At 41.5% G+C, this 9,304-nt stretch overlaps 1 pseudogene; it reads left to right on the top strand.

The window, feature by feature from the left end:
* The first annotated feature begins 469 nt into the window (after window positions 1–469).
* LOC116641629 lies at window positions 470–7,459 on the top strand (annotated as a pseudogene).
* The last annotated feature ends 1,845 nt before the right edge of the window (window positions 7,460–9,304 follow it).

Genomic DNA, 9,304 nt, shown 5'->3' on the forward strand with positions numbered 1-9,304 from the left:
GGGCACTTCAGTCAAAGGAAGAAATTGACATGAGACATTGAATTTTGAAAGTGCTTGGAACCTTTAAAAAGAGCACGTGGGGGCGCCTGGTTATCTGATTCTTGATTTCAGCTCAGGTCATGGTCTTAGGGTTATGGGATCGAGCCCCACATCAGGCTCCATGCTGGTGGTGGAGCCTGCCTGGGGTTCTCTCTCTGCCCTTTCCCCACCCCCCTAAAAAAAGAGCAAGAGATCTACTGTGGTTAAACCCCAAAGAGGTCTGTTTAACTAGTTCAGGTTCAGCCTGTTTAGAAATTCTTGAGCCCACCATCCCTAAGATCCTCACTCTGCTTCATTCCTTTGCTATCTCTTATATCCCTCTCTTAGTCCCACAGAGAGAGAGGCAGAGACAGGAACAAAGAGAAGACAAAGAGAGAGAGAAGCAAGGGGGAAGAAAGAGAGACAGAAAGGCTACATATGCAGATCTATGATGGCTGGGAAGTTCCTAGAGAGAATTGTCATGGTCTTCACATGGTATCTAAAGAAAGGGAGCCATATTCCACCAGCATTGTCCATAGACATGGACAAGAGTAAATGTAGAGAGACTTTTGCTTTATTTAAATTTTGGATGGCCCCCAAAGGTCACCTGGTCCACTGACTCCTTACTAAAGCATTAAGCCACCCAGTGACTGGGTGAAGTAAAACTCAGGGCGCTTGGCTCAGGGAAGTATGTAGGAACAGCTGTGGCATGACTTGCTCAATCCTGAAATGCTCCCCTTCCCAAAAATATCTCTCCCAGCCTGCCAGCAAATATAGCATTTTTTTCATGTTAGGTCATTTATTTTCCACCATTACCAAGTGGTATAAGTATAATTCTCTCCATTTCACTGCTGAGGTTTAGACCCAGAAAGGTAAGTGTTGCTACCTAGTATATCACTTAAGGGTAGGATTAACTACCAATAACAAACATCTGAAAAATAGAAGCTTAAATGAGATAGAAGTCCAAAGGCAGGTAATTCAGGGCTGACCCTGACCAATAGACCCAGGATTTTTTAGGCTCTCTGCCCCAGCATCCCTCGTATGTGGACCTCATCTCTGTGGTGCAAGATGGCTGCTGGAGCTCCAGATATCACACCTGTGCTCTAAGGAGCAGGATGGAGGAAGGAGGAAGAAACCGCAACTATTCCAATATACAAAACCTCCAGAAACTCCACACATTTTCACCTAGCTATCATTGGCTAAAAGTCACATGATCAAACAGTCTTAGATAATAATGTGTCGGGTGTTAGACGCAAGTAATGAATCGTTGAACACTCCATCAAAAACTAATGATGTACTATATATTGGCTAACTGAACATAATAAAAAAAGATAATAACGTGTCCATCAAAAATCAGGTTCTGTTATTTCTAGATACAAGGAGAATGGATATCCAGAAGATAACTAGCAATCTCTGCCACAACTGGAAAGAGACTAAACACATACAGATCAGTTTAATTCCAAATCCCATCTATTTGCCCTCACTCTACTACTCTGCACTTTAGGATGAAGGAATGGCCAAAGCCCAAAGGTGTGAGAATTCAGGGCAGTTCAGAAGAGTGAGAAGCTCAGTGTAGCAGGCACATCGGTTTGTGGCTAGATAGTGTAGACGACATTAGAAAGGTAGGAAGGCATTATGAAGAAAGAACCTTGAATACCAAGAACCCTGGATACTCTATCCAAAAGTCAGTGGGAATCATCGCAGGTTTTTGAGGAGGGGAGGAACCTCCGCTTCTCAACTGGTTGCTGAGGATCGTGAGGCTATGCTAGAGAGTCTAGTGTTCATGGGGGCCTGCCACTAATATTTGGCCTGTCTGTAGTATCAGACTAGTTGTTTAACCTCTTTGTGCCTCATTGTCCTCCTCTGTACAAAAGTTAAAAGTAAGTAAAGTGCTGAAAACAGTACCTGGCATAGGGTATGCTCTATAAAACTGTCTTTTTTTTTATGCTGCTTTTGAATTCCATGAAGCCCAACAGCAGGTGAAGCAGAAGGCATTCCCTTGGGGCTGACAGATGCCAGAAGAGAGTCAGATTGGGGCTTCCTCAACAGCCCCGTGAGGTTTTACAGGGTCTGGTCAAGGTAAGGGGGCCTCCTTTGTGAAGCTAGAAGAAGATAGGGATTTTGGTGATTTGGGAACAGCCCTCCACTCCAGCTTCTTCCTCCTCCCAGATATTTCTTGCTCCTTCCTGGTTTCAGGCTCTAGGCTCAATGCCTCCAGGCTCAAGATCCAATCTGTCTTCTCTGAAAGCCAGGCCCAGACTGAGTTGAGACAGTACCACATGCATGCCCCTGTTCTGTGTCTAGTTCCAGGGGAGGGGAAGCTAATCTTGCAGCTGGAGTCCTGCAACGGGAAGGAAATTGGTTTGCCTACCTGGTCCCCTATACCTAGTCCTCAGGGTCAGAGAGTTTCCATGGCATTCTCCAGGAGCCTCTGAAATCCCAACTTCAAGGAGGTGGAGCCTGACCTGCCAAACTTAAAAAAAATATATCTTCTCAGGGGCCTTGGAAATAATTCATATAACTTTGAAAATAAAATTAATTTTCAATAGCATAGCCCTTTCCCCCAGATAATACTTCGATTAGTTTGAAGAGGGTAGCGCCAAGAAGTAAAACTGGGTGCTGGAAAGGATTTTTTACTCCAGCAAGCTTGTCATTCTGTATTTCATGAAAGCAGCAGCAGAAGGGTACTATGAGGTTATTATCATCATCACCTTTTTTTTTTGGTGAGGATACAACCACTTGGAGGTTGGCAGAGCTGGGTTAGACTCAGGGCCAGGACCCCTGATGCCAGAGACCTTGTAACTCCCCCTCACCAGCATGTGGCGCTGTTGGCCATCACCTCCTCTATAACTCTTTGAGGGCTAGGATATTAAGTTCCTTTCTTTTTTCTCCTCCCTATTTAACTGATTATTCTCCACAATCTTTACTGTCTCCTCTTCATCTGCCTATCCTTCAGAGGCTGCCAAATCCCAATGAGCTTTTAAAGATGTATGTCTCAAATCTGTACTCGCCTCTCTTTTTTGTTTCATTTCATTTCATTTTGTTTTATTTTTTATTTTGAAGACAATTTTAAATTTATTTAAATTTTTGTATTGTTTTAATTATGCAGATTGAAATTTAATCTGTTTAGTGTACAGTTCTGTCCCTTCTACTTTAGATTTTTAAAAATCAAACACATAATTTTATTTTTTTATTTTTTATTTTTTTAAAAGATTTTATTCATTTATTTGACAGAAAGATAGAGAGAGAGCACAAGTAGGCAGAGAGAGAGGGAGAAGCAGACTCTCCACTGAGCAGGGAGCCTGACGCAGGGCTCGATCCCAGGACCCTGGGATCATGACCTGAGCCGAAGGCAGCCGCTTAACTGACTGAGCCACCCAGGCGCCCCTAAACACATCATTTTAAAAGGCAAATAGGGTTAACATGTTTGTACCTGGATAGAGCAGTCCCCTTCTCACATCAGCCTGCCCCCACGCTGGTCCTGCCCCCAGGAGGCAGAACTGCTGCATAAGGCTGTGCAGGTTGTGCAAAAGTCAACTTTGGGGATACCACTTAAACACTCTGTGTGCTGTGAAATGCACAACCACCGTATATGGTAGCCTAGTCTAGTTGTAACCAGTCAATTCTTTTAGCCATTTCTACTAGTATTTACTTTTATGAATCTAAATAAGACTGTACTGCTTTTTCTTGATTCTCCAATATCAGTTATAATGTATTGACGTCCTCTGATGATGCATGATTACTGAGCTCTCTCAAACTCTTCCAACCCCTCTATATGACTTCTCCTCTTTTATCTTTTTATCTGTACAGTTATATCACAATTTCATTTCAATCAGTATTCAATATCTACCTTAAACACATAAAAAGCTGTTTACTGCTGTGTCAAGTAGTTATATTATATTGGCTATTATAATGGCTGCTTCCTTGTTCAACTTTGTTTTTTCACATGGCTAATAGTTGTCTCTTTTTTTTTTTCCATTTCCTTATTCAACTTTAGTTTCTCACATGGTTAATAGCTGCTTTCTTTTTTTTTTTTTCCATTTTCTTAGTATTTTATGTATTGATGACTGGCTTAATCTCCCCATTTCCTCCAACTACTTCTTAAATGCAGTTTGCTATCATTTATATCCCTACTCTGCATCCCCCCAAGAGAGTTGTCTCCTGGAGTCTGAAGTCTTCCTGTTCTATGAACTGTTTACTGTCCAGGTCAGCTACATACCTCTTATTCTGAGACTTCCCTTTACCACTAACCTGGGCATTCCCTTCACTCCTTTCCTTTCTTGGACCTCATGCTTCCTCTTTTCTTGTTTGGTAGAACATATTGCCTAGCAGTTTCTTTAGACATGATACAATGGAGTTAGGTTTGTTGAGATTTTTGTAATTATAAAAAAATCTTTATTCTATCATCATACATCATGATAGTTTGATAACTGTATATTCCTAGAATATAAGAAATAATTTTTCGTCATAATACTGAATGTAGTTCTCCCTTCTCTTCTAGCTTCCAGGGTAGCTAGCTGTTAATTAGTAAACTTTTGTATGTAACCTGTTTGTTTGTTGTTGTTGTTTTTTGGTCTGGAACATTTTTCTATTAATTCTTTATCCTTGGTGTACTGAAATTTCACAAGGATGTGTCTTGGTGCAGCCTTTTAAAAGGCTTGTTTTGGCAGGAACACTTTTTGGACTTTTAATCTAGATACCTTGGTACTTTGGTTTTCCAAAATATCATCAAATTATTTCTTTGTTTTATCCCTTTTCTCTGTTCCATATTTCTATGACCTCACTTGGTTTGCTATCAGAGGAAGAATCTTCCAATTTCCTTATCTTTTCCATATAATTATTAATATCTTTGTCTGTGTTCTACTTCAGTGGGATTTCTCCAACTTAATCTTCCAACTCTTCTTTTGAATTTTTAATTTTAGTTATATTGCTAATTTCCAAAAGCTTTTTTTTTATTCTCTTATTGTACCTTTTTTATAGCATCCTTGTTTCTCTGAGGATGCTAATTATTGCTTTCTTTAAAATTAATTTTCTTCTCCTAGTTTTTTCTTTTCTCTCCGCTTTTTATGTTGTAGGCCTTTCTCAAAAATCTAGGCCATTTTCCTTCTGTTCATTTTTTTAGAAGATTTATTTATTTATTTGAGAGAGAGAGAGCAGGGGGAGGGGCTGAGGGAGAGGAAGAATCTCAAGTAGACTTCCCTCTGGGCACAGAGACCGATGAGGGGCTCACTTCTACGACCCTGAGATCATGACCTGAGCTGAAATCAAGTGTCAGATGCTTAACAGACTGAGCCACCCAGGAACCCCTACCTTCTGTTCATTTTTTTAAAGATTATATTTATTTACTTGAGAGAGTGAGAGAAAGAGAGAGAGCACAGAGGGAGAGGAAGAAGGAGACTCCCCACTGAGCAGAGAGCCTGATGGGGCTCAATCCCAGAACCCTGGGATTATGACCTGAGCTGAAGGCAAATGCTTAACCAACTGAGGCACCCAGTCGCCCCCCTTCTGTTCAGTTTTAAGACTAAAATGATTGGAAGACTGATTGGAAGTCTTCCGTGATTGGGCAAGCTTGATGACTACTGGAGTTCAACCTATGGACAGGATGTTTTTTCCATGGGGAAATATACGTGTGTGTGTGTGTGCGTGTGTGTGTGTGTGTGTGTGTGTGTGTGTGTGTGTGTGTGTTTCTCTACCCCCTCTGCTGCCAGGGCCATTGAGATTCTCCAGAGGACAATCCATTCTCCTCTCCTGAGGGTGTAAGTGTGGCAGCTGGTATTCTGGGGTAGGTGAAGGGGACTGAGTGCCTCACTATTCAGGATGCAGCCTTTCATGTATTTCCTGTCTTTTCAGTTGGCCATCTCCCCCAAGCCCTCTGCCAAGCCTGCTGTCTCTGAACTCAAAGGCCCTGGGTTCAATTGCTCTCAAGAATAAATCTCTTCTCTCCCACCAAAGTGAGAGAGGGGTAGTCACCTGGCTGGGCAGGGTTGGGTCCTAGAGCTTGAACTGATCCTTTTACAGATGTTCAACGTATTAGCCTGTTCAATTATGGCACATGTCTACCTTCTTTGCACCTGATACCTCTGGGCTTTTCATCTCTTCTGGGTTCTTAAGAGTGAATAAGATTGCTTCTCACTAATATACCCATCCACAGACACTTAAGTTTGTTTGTTTTAAGCTTTCTCTGCTCTGCTAAATCAATTCCCAACATCCCATATAGTTTTTGTCTTATTTATATGTTGTGGCTTGGGATTATGTATGTTTTCCTAGTTTTACCAGTGATGGAATGCATATTTTATTCTAGTCCTTCTTAGTGCTTCAGTGATATTTTTACAGAAAGTAAGCAGAAATGTCAATTTGAAACCAGAAGATCCTGCCCTTTCCTGTTGCAGGTTGCATGGAGTCAGCTCCTGGGTCTCTGACACCTGAAAACTGAGAGCTTCTTCACATCCCATCCTATACCTGGTGGCCGTCACCGTGCCACAAAATGAATATTGAATTACACCATAAATGCTATGGATATTGTTTGGATTACCATGAGAAAAAGGTAAAGAAAGAAGGTCAGAGAGGTTCATGAATGTTCAAGGAAGGCAAAAAAGATGGTCAAAAAGTTAAGCTCTGCCATAAACAGCACCATGCTGAGAAAAGACAAATGAAAAAGATTATCAAGGTGCATGAAGAGAGGGGCACCTGGGTGGTTCAATCATTAAGTGTCTGCCTTCAGCTCAGGTCATGATCTCAGGGTCCTGGGATCGAGTCCTGAGTCCTGCATTGGGCTCCCTGCTCAGCTGGAGAGCCTGCTTCTCCCTCTCCCTCTGCCTGCCACTCTGCCTACTTGTACTCTCTCTCTATCAAATAAATAAACAAAATCTTTAAAAAAAAACGATGCATGAAGAGAGAAACCCCAAACAAAAGAATGATGAATAGACTCCACAAGGAGCAGTACCTGCATATCTGCTGGAGAGAGAGGGACGGTCCATGCTAAAGTGCTTTCCAATATGATTAACAAAAATGAAAATAGATAGCGGGAAACTGGGAAGTTCCTCTGCCAAGAGCTCATGCCCAGGGAGAAACAGAAGTGTTCAAAGTTATTTGAACAGGAAAGAGAAAGAAGAAAGCGTGGAAGAGGATGGTTACTAAGTAGGCTACGTTGGAAATGGCTTAACTCAAAAACCACTTAAATATGAAAGATTCATTAGGCCAATGGACTTACTTTTCAAAAAGGCCCACAACACAACCTGAACTGGAAGCCACCTTTGCCTGCCAATACTTAGTGTCAAGAAGAATCTCTCATTCCCACTATGTACAACTTTGAGTGTTATTACTAAAGGTCTGGCCATCGAGGTGAATGTGAGTGAGTTGGGTATTGTGACACAAGGAGGCAAGGTTACTGGGGGAAAATATGCCCAGGTCACCAACAGTCCTGAAAATGACAGATGCATAAATGCAGTTTTATTGCTTTGACAGCAGTTTCATACAAGTAACTCCTTAGGATTATTGAAAATAGTACACCAGTCAGGAAAACCGCCATTACTGTGATGTTTCTGAATACTACCAAGCAGTTTTATGTGTCTGCAATCATTGAGAGAACTATTTATTCTATTGTAAAAAAAAAAAGATTAAAATAGACAAATTTTACAAAAAACAAAAAAAACAGGAGATCCTCATCCTTCCTTGCCCCTTCCACTTCCACTGCTTAATTCACATCCTCATTGATTCTCACCTGTACCTTTTAAATATCTTCTAGCTGCTTTTCTGGTCTCCAATTTCTTGCCCCTCTAATTCATCCTTCACAGATAATCTGATCTGATTGCATCCCTCCCCAACTCAGAAACGTTTGGCTACTCACAACAAAAAGAACTGAGTCCTTCCCAGTTTGGTTTCAACCATCCTTTCCAGTCTTTCATTTACCATTAGACTCATAAACTCTGTGTTCCAACAAGCATCTATTGTAAAAGTTACCATATGCCAGGTCCATACTAGGCATTTGTGGATACAAAGATGAAAATACAGTTCATGCTCTCAGAAACCTCAGAGTCACAGACAGGTAAAAGCTGTTTATCATCCCCATATCTGTCTTTTAAAATTCTGTCCATTCAAAGTCAACCTCAAGCAACAAGCCTCCTTTATCTTCATTTTGGAATTAATCTCTTCCATCCCCGGGCTCCCCTGAGCATTTTCCCTGTACTGCTATTAGAATACTGAATCCAGATTGCCTTGAATATGCCTGTAGATGTGTCTGTCTCCCTCACCTGAAGTAGGACTCCTTAGTAGTAGGGACAACAGAGATCTCTGTTACATCAGGAAAGTGTTTTGCATAAAGCAGAAACTCAATAAAAATGTATTGAAAACATCAAGTTTTCCTGTTACTGAATTCAAGGAAGAAATGTTCAGTTGGTGTGTATATAAGGGACACTGAACTGCTTTATTTATTCTTTTGACATTCAAACATTTATTAACCTGCTGTGGACCAGGCCCTGTGCCCTACACTGTGGTGACAGAGATGAAAAAGGAACAGTTGTGTCCTGAAGTGGCTCACAGTCCAGCAAGGAGACAGTAGTGCAAACAATTGCAAAAGCCTGAGGCAGGGGCTCTAATAGAGGCGGGGCAGGGCAGAAAGAACTTAGAGCCCTGCCTGGGAAGGGGGCAGGCACCAGAAAGGAGGTGACCTCCAGCCAAGATGTGAAGGATGGAGAGCAGTTCCCTAGAGAGAAAAGGAATAAAAAGGAAATCCTAACGGATGTTATTTCCACTTTTGGCTATAGTGAAGGGTTGGGGGGACCATAGTTTTTGTTCAAACAGATTCATCCTTTGAATATTCAAATGCTTGTGAAGGACCTACTGTGGGCCAGGTCCCATGCTAGGCAGATATTTTTAATATAAATTATCTAAAAAGTGGGTGAAAAAAAAGGAGAAGCACATTTTAATTTAAAGGGTTTTATAAAAAGCTGCAATAATGTAGTCCAGATAAGTGTTCTGATGATTTCTTAATTCAGAGAAAAAGCTTAGAAGAATGCATGGAGATAATGTATCCATTACTCAGTTTCTTTCAAATATCTGCTGTCCCCCACAAGCGTTTGGCAAGAGCTGCTTTGCAATCAATTCCTGGTTGAATTCTCTGATGAGGGTCGGAAACGCCGTTATTCTGAGTCGTTGATTAAAGAGGGATTCGCATGCTGTATATACCAGATGCGCAGGAGGTGGGGCTGGCGGCCTGTGCTGAATGATTAGGAGCCTGATTTGTATTCTCTCTCAGAGGCAGAGGCAGTAAACTTCTCATAGTGGCTGA

This window comes from Phoca vitulina, unplaced genomic scaffold (assembly GCF_004348235.1).
Source record: "Phoca vitulina isolate PV1807 unplaced genomic scaffold, GSC_HSeal_1.0 scaffold2, whole genome shotgun sequence".
Lineage (NCBI taxonomy): Eukaryota > Metazoa > Chordata > Mammalia > Carnivora > Phocidae > Phoca > Phoca vitulina.